At 40.6% G+C, this 15,951-nt stretch overlaps 1 protein-coding gene across 2 annotated transcripts in view; it reads right to left on the bottom strand.

Annotated features, from left to right (window-relative positions):
- The window catches only part of LOC124013740 (follistatin-related protein 4-like), a 293,669-nt gene extending 278,011 nt beyond the window's left edge, over window positions 1-15,658 (bottom strand). For both annotated transcript variants that reach the window (XM_046328219.1, XM_046328228.1), the window contains exon 1: window positions 15,454-15,658. The gene's annotated coding sequence lies outside the window, so the exon portion shown is untranslated. The remainder of the gene's footprint in view (window positions 1-15,453) is intronic.
- Window positions 15,659-15,951: the final 293 nt, after the last annotated feature.

Here is a 15,951-nt window from a genome sequence, read left to right as displayed (position 1 = left end):
GTGTTGGATTTGCAACAAATATAACACTTTGTATTCAGGAAAAAAGTTAATTGCTTTGCCATATTTTTTGCAGTATTAAGTTAGTGCCTTGTTGCAAACAGAATGCATGTTTTGGAATATTTGTATTTTGTACAAGCGTCCTTCTTTTCACTTTGTCAATTTGGTTAGAATTGTAGAGTAACTACAATGTTGTGGATAATCCATCCACCTGACAGGTGTGGCATATCAAGAAGCTGTTTAAACAGCATGATCATTACACAGGTGCACCTTGTGCGGAGGACAATAAAAGGGCACTCTAAAATGTACAATTTTGTTACGCAACACAATGCCACAGATGTCTCACGTTTTGAGGGACCTTTTTTGAAAGCACCTGTATATGACCAAGCAACGTGACAAATCTCCACCATTTTGAAGTGTATCTGTGGTGGATTTTACAGCCCAGTAGCAAGCTATCTGCTTTAGTTTATAAGATGATTGAGCTCTGTCCAGGGAAAAGCTGTTTTTTACATCTTGTGTGTATTTATTTATTCTGAACACATTTACGATTGTTGGGAATGTTAATTATTGCATTCAAAATACTTTTTTCAAAATAGTTACCTTTATGTTCGCTTGCTGACAGGTAAACGCCCCTGAGTACTAAACTGTAAACCAATCAAAACTTGTGTACTGCTGATCAGGTCTGCCAATCACGTTATCCATATCTAAGGTAGGCTGGTGACAGAGTGCTAGATATCTGTCCGACGAACTGCTATCTTGTAAAGTATTTTTTTTTATGTGTAATCTAACTATTTAATCATAGACATGTGATATCATCAATGCAAGCTGTAAAATGTCTCCCAGCTTAGATTACAACAATCAGTTTAGCTTGCTAGTTAGCTAGCTAGTTACAACAAGTAGATGTGTTGCTTGCTAGCAGGAGCAGATTGTCGGTACAAGGAGCGTATTTAGCTATCAGTTTATTCCAAGTAATAATTTAAGACTACAAAAATCTATAGGACAAGTAGTGTAAAGCTAATACAGTCATCAAGGCAGGAACCAGTAATTGCATTCATACTGACAAATAGGAAATGCCACATTGCCTGTCAATAGTTGGAATAAGATGATTGCAGAGCACCCTGCCTCAGACTGTCAGGATGTTCACTTTCTAGCTCACAAACTACATGCCTTTGCTGTAATTATTTATTTAATGAATTATTGTATCTCACTTTTGTCTCACATTCAGCTCTCCTGTCCAGCTCCCAGAGATCAACCAAGTGCTCTTCACCAAGCATGGGCTGATTCATTTGCCTGTGAGGAGAACCATCCTACAGCAGTTTGAACTAGACCTGCCGTCACTGTTTAGCAATTGAGACCAAATATGCATTTGCCTGTTGTCTTCTTCATGGATTTTACACAGTCTAGAGCATTTTAGAGTTGAAGAACACCAACTACAGATACATGTGCTTGTTTGAGCATCTTGAAGACTAAATTCAATGTAAAATAAGTTTAACAGGTGATGAACAGATTATTTTACTATTGTAACATGCAGTGGGGAGAATTATATTGCCCCTGTCAGGAGCCCAGGCTTTTGCCATAGATGGTAGAGTTCTCATCTTGGACCACACAAGCTTAAGATTGCATTCTGCTAAGGCACTTGTCTCCCCCAACATTGGTGAGCTACATTGGTGACCAGGGTGGGATCCTTTCAATACGACTATGGGGCCGGGGTACACACACCCCTAGAAGAGGAGGAATACTGAAGCATGTGTTATGACAGTTTCACAGTCTCCATCAGAGGCCTAGGCTTTTGGCATAGATGGTAAAACTCTCATTTCTGTACTGCAGCATTGTGCCCTCCACTGCACTTGATATGTTAGGTTACACTATATTTATATGCTTCAAATACTGCCTGAGAGACACCTTTGCTATTTGTCTCTGTACTCAAATGGTGAAACACTATTTGTGATGGTGTTCTTTGTTTGAATGTATGTGTATGGACTGTACATTATGAAAAACATGTCTCACACTCAGTCATACTTAGTAGAATAAGGAATGGATTGGAAAGATTTTGGCATTATCAACTTTTAGAAGGTTAGTAGGAAAGTTTTGAATTTAAACCCCGAAATATACTCATATTCACAGAACATTTAGTCTATGAAACTCAAACATTATTTTCCCATCCGCTATTTCTATAATGCCACAGGCACTTTATCATTATCCATACCTGATATTCCAATGACTCTATCATTATGCATGCCCACCATGGTATTGGGCAGCTGCTATTTGAGATCTCATCTGGGTTAGAAACCAAACTCTGCTTAATTTATTGCAGAGCACAATGCACAACTGTTTTTAGAGAAGATTGTATTGCAAGGTATGCTATATGTGTAGGCTATGCCATGTGTATTGACTAATATGCATATGCAGCTGTCGTTTTTAAACCTTCATTCTAGCATACAGTACATAACACACAGACCGCTTTCTTCCTACATGTTTCTATTTGGGTTTCTATGCAAAGTATATGATTGATTGTTTCTTTAAGCCTGCAGCGAGATACTTGAAATTAGATATATATTCATGATTGAAAAAACATGATTGATAAAACATTTAAATTCACTGACAGATAGCTAATGAAACACAAATGTACATTTACAGTAGCTGGCTAGGCTAGTCAAACTGTAACATTGGCTAGCTTTCAATAAAATGGCTAAATGGTCGACGGAGGTACCTCGTCATATGATCAATATTGCATGCTGCATATTTCAAGTACACCCGAAAACAGATATGTATCTTATTTCAGTCTTTGGGAGCTAGCTATATCTGTTCCTCTTCATCAGACAGCAGGTCGCGTTTTTAAGAGGCTGTGTTAAGATCGTAGATCACAAGGGGTGTGTACAGGAGTACTGATTTGTTACAAGTTTAGCTGTTCAGCAAATTTGCCTGAGCAGACAGTGTTAAAATATAGAAAATGTGCAAGAATTGAAGGTGCCCAAATGTTTTATAATCATCATAAGAATGTTTTACTGTCATATACAAAACCAATCTGATCATCCTCGATGGGGATCGATCAACATCAGGTTTTTCAGCTTCAGCCCACCACCTATGTGTAGCAAAGCACTGCCACAAAGCATATATTTTACAAGGAATGCTGCAGAAGAAGCTAACTCCTTCGTATGCAACTCTTTTGTCCGTGCGCTCGCAAAGACACAAGGCTGGTTGGTGTACCCCAGCTGGTTAGTGGGCCTGCACACACAGCTGGCTGTTTAAACCTCTTTGAAAACAGCCTATACTATATTTTCCTCTATAAAAGATTATCTGAGCTTCATGCGATTGAACAAGTCACAGGAAGCATGCGCTCCTTTCATTGCCTTCCTTGTAGACAGAATAAAACAGGGTTGGGTGGATTACTTGAAACATTTACTAGCCTAATGTTGGTCTACTAATTCATGTATGAATAAATCAGAAACCTACACATATTCAATAGCCGAGAAGAAACAAAGAAATTGAAAGAAAAGGTATTCATTTATTTATTTAAAGTATTTTAACCTGCTAATAATTCATTTTCTTTAAATTTGCTCTAGCATCAAATGATCAATGATGAAATAAAAACGTGTCATCCCCCACAAATGATGCAGTGCCCCCAGTTGGGCCAATTGAGATATTGCGTGACTAACACATTTCTGTTAATTACTATAGCTCCCACCTTGGGCCAATCAGTGTAATTTTGTAAATGCTGGATCTCTATAGTGTCACGGCCCCTCCTCTGCAGTGAGGGGGCGGTTCCTCCTGCAGGCAGAGGGGAGGGTCATTAGTGATTGGAGTCACCTGGGCTCAGGGTATTTAAACTGCTGCTTCACTAATCTCTCTCTCTCTCTCTCTCTCTCTCTCTCTCTCTCTCTCTCTCTCTCTCTCTCTCTCTCTCTCTCTCTCTCTCTCTCTCTCTCTCTCTCTCTCTCTCTCTCTCTCTCTCTCTCTCTCTCTCTCTCTCTCTCTCTCTCTCTCTCTCTCTCTCTCTCTCTGCTCCTCCAGGTATGATTCTGTTTTGCTTGTTCCTTTGAATTTTTTGCATTGTTTTCACTCAGTCATACACAGATTCATGCATCCCTGCACTTTACCTACACCTTACATTATGATATGTTCACACCTCATTCCTTTTTCTTTGTTTAAAGTGAATAGTTTTGGTTTACAATAAAGAACCTTTTTGATTGCCTTATACCTGTTGTTCGCGTCCCCTCATTTTTTCCACAGGCTATGAGCCGGCCTGTGAAAATAGTAAGATGCATCATTCACCCAACTCTTGACAAGATCGGTCCAGTGCTGACTGGTATATTGCTTGTGACTAATGTAGGAATGAACGGACGGAGATAGATCCACAGTCCCCTCCCCATTTCATTGTGGGGGACAAATATGCGGTACGATAATTCCTTGAAAAGTAGACTGAAACACCATTTGTTGGATAGGAGTTGCCATTAGAAAGGCACTGAGCCTTGTTCTGGCCGATCCCCTCGAACAACAGCAAGCTCTTCATCGACTGGAGGAGTATTAGACTACGAGTGATTGACACCAATATGTAATGTCTGACTGTAGCCAAAGCACCAGTTGCATTTTTTCAATATGAAAAGATGGAATGTGACTGACCTGCACAGGTAGGAAAGTGTCCAGATGACTGTGAGCTGATTGCCAAGTAGATTAGGTGTGAATGTTCTGAAATATTATTCTAGATTCATCTGACAACTTTACCCTGGACACCTGATGGGCCATCAGCAGAACAATAATTAATATCCCTAAATTGATGTTGGTCATCTGCTATTGTCTGCTTGATCAAAAGCAGCGTTGGGTAAGATTGAACAAAAAAAGAAATATATGGGATGTTTCAAACCGGATTAGTTTTTACAAACTGCCCCTGTAATTATTTATTTTAGGTTTTTATTCTGGGCGTGAAGATATTTCTAGACGATAGGAAACAACAGAGGGAGCAGCCCCCTCTCCACATCGACGGGACAGCAGTGGAGAAAGATGAATGTTTCAAGTTACTCTGCGTACCTATCACAGACGAACTGAAATGGTCCACCCACACAGACAGTGTGATGAAGGCGCAACAGCTCCTCTTCAACCTCAGTAGGCTGAAAAAATTTGGCTTGTCACCTAAAACTCTCACAAATTTTTACAGATGCACAATTGAGAGCATCCAGTCGGGCTGTATCACCGCCTGGTACGGCAACTGCACCACCTACAAGCTCAGGGCTCTCCAGAGGGTGGTGCGGTCTGCACAATGCATCACCCGGGGCAAACTACCTGCCCTCCAGGACACCTACAGCACCTGATGTCACAGGAAAGCCAAAAAGATCATCAAGGACAACAACCACCCGAGCCACTGCCTGTTCACTCCGTTACCATCCAGAAGGAGAGGTCAGTACAGGTGCATCAAAGCTTGGACCGAGAGACTGAAAAACAGCTTCTATCTCAAGGCCATCAGACTGTTAAACAGCCATCACTAACATAGAGAGACTGCTGCCTACATACAGACTTGAAATCATTGGCCACTCTAACAAATGGATCACTAATCACTTTATTAATGCCACTTTAATAATGACATTTGCATATCTTACATTACTCATTCCAGATGTACAGTATATACTGTATTTTATACCATCTATTGCATCTTGCCTATGCTGCTCGGTCAATGCTCATACATATGTACATATTCTAATTCCATCCCTTACTTGGATGTGTGTGTTAGGTAGTTGTTATGGAATTGTTAGATTACTTGTTGATATTGCTGCACTGTCGGAACTAGAAGCACAAGCATTTCGCTACACTCACAATAACATCTGCTAACCATGTGCATGTGACCAATAAAATTTGACTTGATAAAAAGTTACACTGGCATCTCGTGCTTGGCTTCCAAATATATATATTATGCCCACATAATATTACAATTGAAGAAGTGAGCTCATAATCATAGCAGGGCCAGCAGCATACCACTGTTGGCTTGCTTCTGAAGCTAAGCAGGGTTGGTCCTGGTCAGTCCCTGGATGGGAGACCAGATGCTGCTGGAAGTGGTGTTTTTTAAGGGCCAGTAGGAGGCACGTTTTCCTCTGGTCTTAAAAAAATATCCCAATGCCCCAGGGCAATGATTGGGGACACTACCCTGTGTAGAGTGCCGTCTTTTGGACGGGATGTTAAACGGGTGTCCTGACTCTCTGAGGTCAATTAAAGATCCCAGCGCACTTATTGTAACAGTAGGGGTGTTAACCCTGGTGTCCTGGCTAAATTCCCAATCTGGCCCTCAAACCATCAAGGTCACCTAATAATCCCCAGTTTACAATTGGCTCATTCGTCCCCCTCCTCTCCCCTGTAACTATTCCCCAGGTCGTTGCTGTAAATGAGAACGTGTTCTCAGTCAACTTACTTGGTAAAATAACGAATAAAAAATTAAAGGGGTGCTGAGGGCTCTGCAGCAACCCCTGAAAAATACTATGGTCATAATAACTATTTTAATGATCCATGGTAGATGTCCCTCCTAACGAAAAGGCCCCCATCCCAATGGTGTGAGCTGCTGAACAGCGCACTTGCACTTGAGATGCATTTATGGATGAGTGAACTTGCCATTTTCCAAAACTTTTCAATGTAGGCCATTCATATGAAATATGTGTGCAGGACTGTTTTATATATTTATTTGTTCTAAGCATCCAATTTATCAAAACATCAGGAGACCCTGAATTTTGCCAAAAATCTAGATTAGAATTGTTAATCTCCCGCCATATAGAAATGACTGACTATGTGAGTGAATAAATGTTGATTGGAATAATGAGAATAATGAGAAAGTCAATACATGTGACTTGATGGTGAGAGCCCACTAATAGATTGACATGCAGTCCCTTTAAAATCATAGGCTGTTTCCATTTCTATACAAGTATTTCTTACCAGTATTGGCCTTTTACCAGATCTGAATATTTTCGCATGAACTGTATAACTGCTCAAATTTCTGTAGGCTTTATTGACAATATTCTTCTCATGTGTAGAAATGTACTGTAGGCCCAAAACACAGCAGTACATGATTTAATGAAAAGCAACAAAACACTGTTTCACATTCTGTAGCCCTTTACACTCGCACCCGTATACAGGTTGAAAATGGCAGATTTGGGCACTAATAAGCTTCTAAATTGGAACGTTGTGGCTGTACAGTAACATGCTACACATGACATCAGAGCTCTGGCTCTGTGCTTCACAGCGCTGTATGGGTTTTGACTGACAGCCATTCTGAACTTGAGCACAGCACACGACAAGAAGTTGCCCCCATCCCTACCTCCTTCTAAATGGGTAACTTCTGCTAATTTTTTGTTGACTGGGTGAGGGAAATGTGGTAAATTACGAGGACTCCTGTGTATTTTGAAAGAGACATTGAGGATTATAATAAATACTGCTTTGATGTCATACCAGCAAGCCAAACACCGTGAATCCAAATGTGCATAAAACTCATGTAATATACCGTGTCCATGTTAATGATCATTATGTTTGATATTCACAGTTACAAGATGAGATGGCTTTATACCCTGAACGAAAATATTAATGTTACATGCAACAATTTCAAAGATTTTACTGAGTTAAAGTTCATATAAGGAAATCAGTTAATTCAAATTAGGCCCTAATCTATGGATTTCACATGACTGGGAATACAGATATGCATCTGTTGAAAACCAGCCAATATCTGGTGTGACCACCATTTACCTCCTGCAGTTAGACACATCTCCTTCACATAGAGTTGATCAGACTGTTGATTGTGGCCTGTGGAATGTTGTCCCACTCCTCTTCAATGGCTGTGTGTAGTTGCTGGATATTGGCGGGAACTAGAACACGCTGTTGTACAAGTCGATCCAGAGCAACCCAAACATGCTCAATGAGTGACATGTCTGGTGAGTATCCAGGAATTGTGTACAGATCCTTTGCGACATGGGACTGTGTATTATCCTTCTGAAACAAACATGAGGTGATGGTGGTGGATGAATGGCATGACAATGGGCCTTAGGATCTTGTCATGGTATCTCTGTGTACTCAAATTGCCATTAAAAAAAATCCATTGTGTTCATTGTCCATAGCTTATGCCTGCCCATACCATAACCCCACCGCCACCATGGGGCACTCTGTTCACAAAGCTGACATCAGTAAACCTCTCGCCCACAAGATGCCATCTGCCCGGTACAGTTGAAACCGGGATTCATCTGTGAAGAGCACACTTCTCCAGCGTGCCAGTGGCCATCGAAGGTGAGCATTTGCCCACTGAAGTTGGTTACGACGCTGAACTGCAGTCAGATCAAGACCCTGATGAGCTTCCCTGAAATGGTTTCTGACAGTTTGTGCAGAACTTCTTCAGTTGTGCAAAACCAGAAAACTCTCAAAACTTGAGATGTCTGTGGCCTTGTGTTGTGTCACAAAACAGCACATTTTGGAGTGCCCTTTTATTGTCCCCAGCACAAGGTGCATCTGTGTAATGACCATGCTGTTCAATCAGCTTCGGCATTTGGCACATCTGTCAGGTGGATGGATTATCTTGGCAAAGGTGAAATTCTCAATAACAGGGAGTAAACAAATTTGTGCACAAAATTTGAGAGAAATACGTTTTTTTGTGCATATGGAACATTTCTGGGATCTTTTATTTCAGCTCATGAAACATGTGACCAACAATTTACATGTTGCATTTATATTTTGGTTCAGTGCTTTGATGTCATAGAAATAAGCCAAACACCCTTAATGCCGAATGTGCACTTCACACATTATTTCCTAAAACTCATGTAATAACTCATGTAATATACAAGGTCAACGTTTATGATCACAATGTTTGATGTAGAATTACAAGAATACATGGTGTTATACCCTGGGTTGTCCTGAACAGAATGAGCCACAGTGCATACAGTGCGTTTGTTGTATTGTGAATCAAAATTTGCTGCGAACCACGATTCTGAATGCACTCATAACATTATATGCACACCAAAATTACGATCTGCTTCTCTGAATTGCCTTTTGAAAGCCTAACACTATAAAAACTGTATTTTTAATAATTTAGCTAGCCATGTTGGCAATAAAACAAGCTTTCAAATGATACATTTAAAGGCGGGGATGCAGGGCTCGGCTGTGTTCCAAACAAAAGAATTACAGGTGTGGTTGCTCTCCTCCCTCAACAGTTTGGAGCTCAAAAAGCACCTAAATAACCACGTTTCCATCCACAGGTTTTATACGCATAGTCATACCGTGTAAAAGAATTCACCACCTCTGTGATGGAAACAGAGAGTTGCGGTAGAACTTTATAATTGCCAACAGATAATGTGTTAGTTCGAAATTGTGGGATCTTTTAGTGTCTGTAAAATTAATTATGCGAGAAATGGCGGTGGAAAGTTAACTTGGAGTCACGGGATGATATGGTGTGTAGTCCTCTCACTACTACTCCGGAAACCATGCAGTTTATTAGACTACAGATGCAATAAATGATGATGACCACAGGTTGGTGAAACCATGCAGTTTATTAGACTACAGATGAAATAAATGATGATGACCACAGGTTGGTGAAACCATGCAGTTTATTAGACTACAGATTAAATAAATGATGATGACCACAGGTTGGTGAAACCATGCAGTTTATTAGACTACAGATGAAATAAATGATGATGACCACAGTTTGGTGAAACCATGCAGTTTATTAGACTACAGATTAAATAAATGATGATGACCACAGGGTGGTGAAAGCGCACGGTGATCTTCATGCTCCTTTCCAATAAGTATCGAGGGTCTTATTCTGGTGACATGATGATCGAATATTGACAGCCATTTGACAAATTAAAAAATTCTCGCTCTTAACCATAATAATCTCATCATGTAGGATACCGGTAGAGTTTAACATGCGATGGAAACCGATTTATTCGGTACACGAAAATGTGCACTACGTCATCATGCTGTGATTTTTATTGACCACGTTTCCATTTGGTGAAAACATACCACTGGGGGGAGGGGAAATGCGCGTATTTTATTTATGCGGATTCTAGACTTTTCGCATGAAAATCTGTCGCCAATTGGATGTAAAACCTAACTACAGTTGAATACCCTTTGAGTCATAGGTACATTGAAAATACTTAAACTGTGTACACTTTGGAGAGGTGTGTGGCCACTTGGAGACACTAGTTAGTCCTCTCAATCAAACCCTTTAAAAACATTTTGTCTTATGTTGCACCAACCACACATATTCAAATCATGTTACTAAATATATGAGAATATTTTTCAGATTTGGTTATCATCAAATGCGGCGAAAGGTACAGTAAAAGTAAATTGCGCATAAAATCAACTGTGTAATGTTTGGATTCAGTCTTGTGGTCCTTCTGTAGCTCAGTTGGTAGAGCATGGCGCTTGTAACGCCAGGGTAGTGGGTTCGATCCCCGGGACCACCCATACGTAGAATGTATGCACACATGACTGTAAGTCGCTTTGGATAAAAGCGTCTGCTAAATGGCATATATTATTATTATTGTGTCAGGTGAATTGTTAATAACATTCTCATAAACACAAACAAGCAATAGGCCACAGCTCGCTTCACAGCTGCTTCCCGCCAAAATACAATGAAACTCGAGGTATTGTAGCCCCCAGCGCTCTGTACGTAGCGTTGGACCCTATCTGGCGCGCTTTGCTTGTTGCTTTTGACGCCACAAACCAGCTCCGCCTCGATTTTGCCGCCCGCCGCCCTATTTCCATTGAGGTCAATAAGATCTTTGCCTGGGTAAGCGCCTTAACGCCAGCACTCTGAAACAGAGACAAGAATGGTAGTAAACCGGCAGTAACCAGATGGCCCATATCTTTCCCATAATGCCCCAGACACTAAAGCAGTGTATTGAACTTAAAGGGTTCTGTCCGAATACCCATACTTGCGTTCTATATAGTAGGCATTCAGGGCCTGTGAAAAAAATGTAGCAAGCTTTAAATGCCCGGATGTCGTACTCATTTCGGTTTTTAATCTAATAGAATTTGCTACAAACTATTGAGGAAGATAATCATTTTTCGAGACCCACGTGTATTTGACGTTTATTGGGATGAACTAAGCGATATCCGCTAGATGGGCAATCTGCAAAGTCAAAACTGTCTATATCATAAAAATGTATATAAACAAAATGAGTTTTGGGATTCTGGTTAGCAGTGTGATTAAGTTTAGGGTTAAGATTAGGTTTAAAATCAGATTTTATGACTGTGGCTGTGCCAGGTAGTGCAGAGCTGCCTCCAGAACAAGATTCCTGACCAAAAACACTAATCTGCGTATGACAACAGCTGATAATCAATTGAGGGTACTAGCTGTTCCAAAATGAACGATTTGTGGGAATCAACGCAATTGCGCATTAAATGACCCATTCTGAGTAGGATGGGTTTATGCTGAGATGTGTTGCTTACTGCCTTCGTGTTTTACTAAACAGTACGTTCTAAATAGTATTTAGTACGATTTGTACACAGTATGCAATTTAAATAAGTAATAGGCAAGAAAGATTGTGAACACTGCCCATGACTGCATGCTGACAGGCCTGTACCAGCAAGGCCTATACCAGCGAGGCCTATACCAGCAGCTCTGATCGGTGTATTGTTTAATGTTATTACTCAATATGCTGAGTAATGTTTACAACAATGCAAAATCTAATTTGGTCATCATCATAGTTTAGAATGGTTTGAAGCAAAAATATTAGCAAATTCTCCAAGTAACTCAATTTTCACATCTAACAGCACACAGATAACCACTAATGACACACTTGCTATCCAACATCATTTGAGAGTCAAGCACTTCTAATCCTAGGAACTAGGATTCTCAGTAGCTAGCGACTAGCCTTTCTGGGAGACCTTACAATTAATTATTGTCTGACAATTTATCTTGTCCCCGCTCTATCTCTATAGAACAGAGACTCCGAGCTCTAGGACCCAGAAAACAATAAGACAGAACCTACTCCCTTCCGTAGAAGACACCTGCCTACTTCGCTGGAGAGAGGGCCTCTCTGCTCTCGTGGCTGACATTGACTTTCCTTTGACAAGATTCTGTGACCAGGTCTATAGCCTAAGGGTGTTAAAGCTCGCATACAGCTTGTCAGCTAGTGAGAGATACACACCGTGACCTGTTAAAGCCAGAGAAGTAGAAAAAACCCACAGGATATTACACGACTTCAAGACGAAAGGAATACAGCAATAACGTACTACCGGGTGGTCTTGTCTTGCAGATCAAGTAGTTGCACTTGCTGATATTCTGATATGCCAGTGAAATTCAAGTGAAACTGGCATAGGAGAAGTTCAGCTCTCGCTCTCTCTCTCTCTCTCTCTCTCTCTCTCTCTCTCTCTCTCTCTCTCTCTCTCTCTCTCTCTCTCTCTCTCTCTCTCTCTCTCTCTCTCTCTCTCTCTCTCTCACTCTCTCTCTCTATTACATATGAATTTAAGCAACCGATCACAATCCTCCTACACTGCTCTCATCTGATTCTGTGAATCAGACAGCAAGCCAGCCACACAGCACTATTCGTTCCAATAGTATTGGCCATGCACTGAGCTCAAACCGCTGGCTCTAAATGTAATGCAGTAGAAAAGGTCATTCCAAAAGTTCAACAAAAGTGATCAGAATGTCAAGTGAAGAACCAGCGAGCCATTCACCATACATTGGATCCAGTGTGCTTAGGAAAATGCAATAAACGCAAAGAACATCTAATATTCCTCTCTTATGTTTCAGAGTCTTACTTGTTATAGCCATAAAGTAATAATGTTGAAGTCTCATTATGTTGAAGCTTTCAATATATTCTCAATACAATGTCGTACAGTAGCTAAGCCATTCAGTTTTTATTCAATCTGTTGTTAACGTCATTTCATAAGTTAAGTAAACAAGTCGTCTTATCTGGTCGACTCAGTACGACATGTTTGATCTGCTAGTGCACACTGTGGGCAGTGAGTCACCCATCATTTCATGTTAATATCATGTTTCTATATCGGTGCGTGAGTCAATAGATTACTCATGTAAATGTATTATACAAACACATTTATTGCACATTAGCAAGGATCAAAGTGATTAGAATTATATTACATGCAACTATGTATGTTTCTGTTGTAGACTTAAAAGCACTATAGTCCAAAAAATAAATATATATGTATTATTTTTTCATTCTTTTTTGTTTTCAACTGAGAGATATAGTAGCATTGACCTAACTACATTGGATAACGATATTGGTTGCATATTGATTTGATTAGAATGATTTCAATAACAATCAGGTTAAGTAAATCAGTTTCCACTCCAGACGAATAGCAAATGCAAATAGAAAAATAAATGCTGCTACATTTGCATTCAAAGGTACTCTCACTAATATGTCCCATCTGTCAAACTAAGTGCTCTAGCAACAACATGGTATTACAGGAGCAGTGAACAGAAACAGTGACTGGCAAAGCACAAAAAATAAGCTATTCTTCAAATGTAACACCCACTCTTCATTTAAGCTTCGCATCATGCTACCAACAATGATCAATAACAGAGTAGCATCATACTATTTTCTAGTTCTAGTTCTAATCAGCTAGCGACTAGCCTTTCTGGGCGGCAGGGTAGCCTAGTGGTTAGAGTGTTGGACTAGTAACCGGAAGGATGCAAGTTCAAACCCCTGAGTTGACAAGGTACAAATCTGTCATTCTGCCCCTGAACAGGCAGTTAACCCACTGTTCCTAGGCTGTCATCGAAAATAAGAATGTGTTCTTAACTGACTTGCCTAGTTAAATAAAGGTAAAAAATAAAAAATCAAAGGCCTCCATTCCCTCTGCAGAACTGTACCACAAATATAATGGCACATGTATTCCCCACTGCAGTAAGAGAACACCTTTGAGGGAATCAGATAATTAAATCCGGGGATAATAAAGACTCAGAAGAAATCAGAGAGCCTGTCCGAGGAAAATAAAGGACACTTTAATGTATCTCTATGAATGTAATGCCTGGAAAGGAGCTTAACTTCCACTCTAACCATTCCTGTTGGAGGAGAAGTCTGTATGAGTCATTATATCCTATTTTCCATGGAACTGCAACGGTAGTAATCTATGGAACACGGAGCCATAATGTCAATTAATAAGTTATTGACACGAATAGATTTTCAGCCGCAACAAACAGTCAGCAAGTCAGTCACTTCGTGATGCAGTTTAAGTTGTGCTATAGGCTACGAACACTGGGAATATAGATAGGGGTAGAGAAAATACAGCAGCCTAAGCTAAGCCATAGCGAGCATCTCCTTGCACATTTTCTGAGACATCGTGCAGAAATGACAGGTTACAAGGTTACAGGTCGTCATTCAATCGTATAGGGCTCTAAATTAGTTGTAGGTAGTTGCAGGCAGGCACGTCGTGTTCTGAATGCTGAACTTATTTTTGAAATGAAAGGAGATCCACCCACGGTGTATGCGGTGACTGAAAGAAACCCGTAGGAGTGAATGGACTTATTTCAGCACCATGGACAGCTCCATTGTTGCCGCTATACAGAGCGCAAAGTCATTCCTACACACCAGAGCCATACACGTTGCTATACACTGTTTTCTCACAGATTTCCAACTTCTCAGCTACAAGCTATAGCCTACAGGCTGACTGTAAAATTATAGTGGTTTTGGAGAGTGTACAGAATGTATGGCCACACGGATTTGACGCTGCCTCGGTGCGTAAGACCCGTGCGTTTCTCCTGTTCAGGAATTTCACCATGCACGTTTCATGATTCACCTCCAATTGAACACAAATACAGTAGGGCTGCCGACTGTTTCAGGAGAGTCCATCGTGCACTGCCAATGAGTCACACTACGGACCTAGGATGCAGAAATGTGGCTGCGTGTCCCATTGATATTATTTTAGTGCAATGCTGACCACATCCAGGGCATCCAAAATTCAGAGACAGAGAAAAACGGGGCCAGTATAACCTTTCCCGGCCGCAACATGTTTCTGTGAAACTGTGGGAAAATAAATCAAATCTGTGTTGATAGCCTAAGTTAAAACATAAACCGTTAAGAAAGCCGCAGTAGTAGAAGCCTATCTGACAGACTATAATAATATTGGTAACGTATGCTAGTCAACCTAAAACGAACGTGTTATTAACTATAAAAGCTGCTGTGTCCGAGGAGAATAGTCTACCCCAACATTTATAATGGTATGGTATTATAGTACCATTCATGTCATTGACATCCCACCCATGTGTTGAGAATTAAATTTAAATGGGTTAAAACCTATTTTTGTGACAGGGAATGTTGGAGTAGCCTATACTGCATAATTAATACACATTTTCTCAATTATTCAGAAAACGGATTAAAAAATCCTGTCGCATTTGTCTTCTTCATCCATTAGTTGTCTTATCCAATCACACGCATATATTACCAAACGCCCAGATAACACGCAACATATAAGCGTCCCTAAATTATCAAACAAGTATTGTCAATTTCTCTCATTCAAACACAATTGCCTTCTTACCTGTCCTATTCCACTTGCGATGAAAAATAAATATGCCAGCAAATATGCCACGACAGATGTACGATTCAGTGTATGGTGCGCAACGACTTTCTTAGTTCCAGCCTCTGCCCGGTTGCAGATTAGTCTTGTGTGTGACGGGCTTTATTGAATTAGGCTCGCGAATAAGCATGCGTTGGATGTTCCCACTTCTAGCAGCGGTGCTCCATTCTCCAGCTCTGAGTGCCTCTCACTACCGGCTTGCCCTATTTCAACAGCTTTAGTCTACACTTCTTTTGACGTCACCCGCTGCATACAAATATCTGCAGACTCCGCGCCACGAGCGACACTTGTGTTCACGTTTACGTGGCATGTTTGACCTGTGAACCCCAACTGGGCAGGTAGCCACGGAAAATGAAAAACGGTTTTATAATAATCGTTAAGAGGCTTGCTCATACATTATTATGCCAAGTCTTACAATGCATTATAATGCCAACATAAGGTCGGCCTATTCCTCCTCTC

The sequence above is a fragment of the Oncorhynchus gorbuscha genome, linkage group LG02 (genome assembly GCF_021184085.1).
Source record: "Oncorhynchus gorbuscha isolate QuinsamMale2020 ecotype Even-year linkage group LG02, OgorEven_v1.0, whole genome shotgun sequence".
Lineage (NCBI taxonomy): Eukaryota > Metazoa > Chordata > Actinopteri > Salmoniformes > Salmonidae > Oncorhynchus > Oncorhynchus gorbuscha.
Note: the sequence above shows the minus strand (reverse complement) of the source record. Positions and strands in the feature narration are given on the sequence as shown.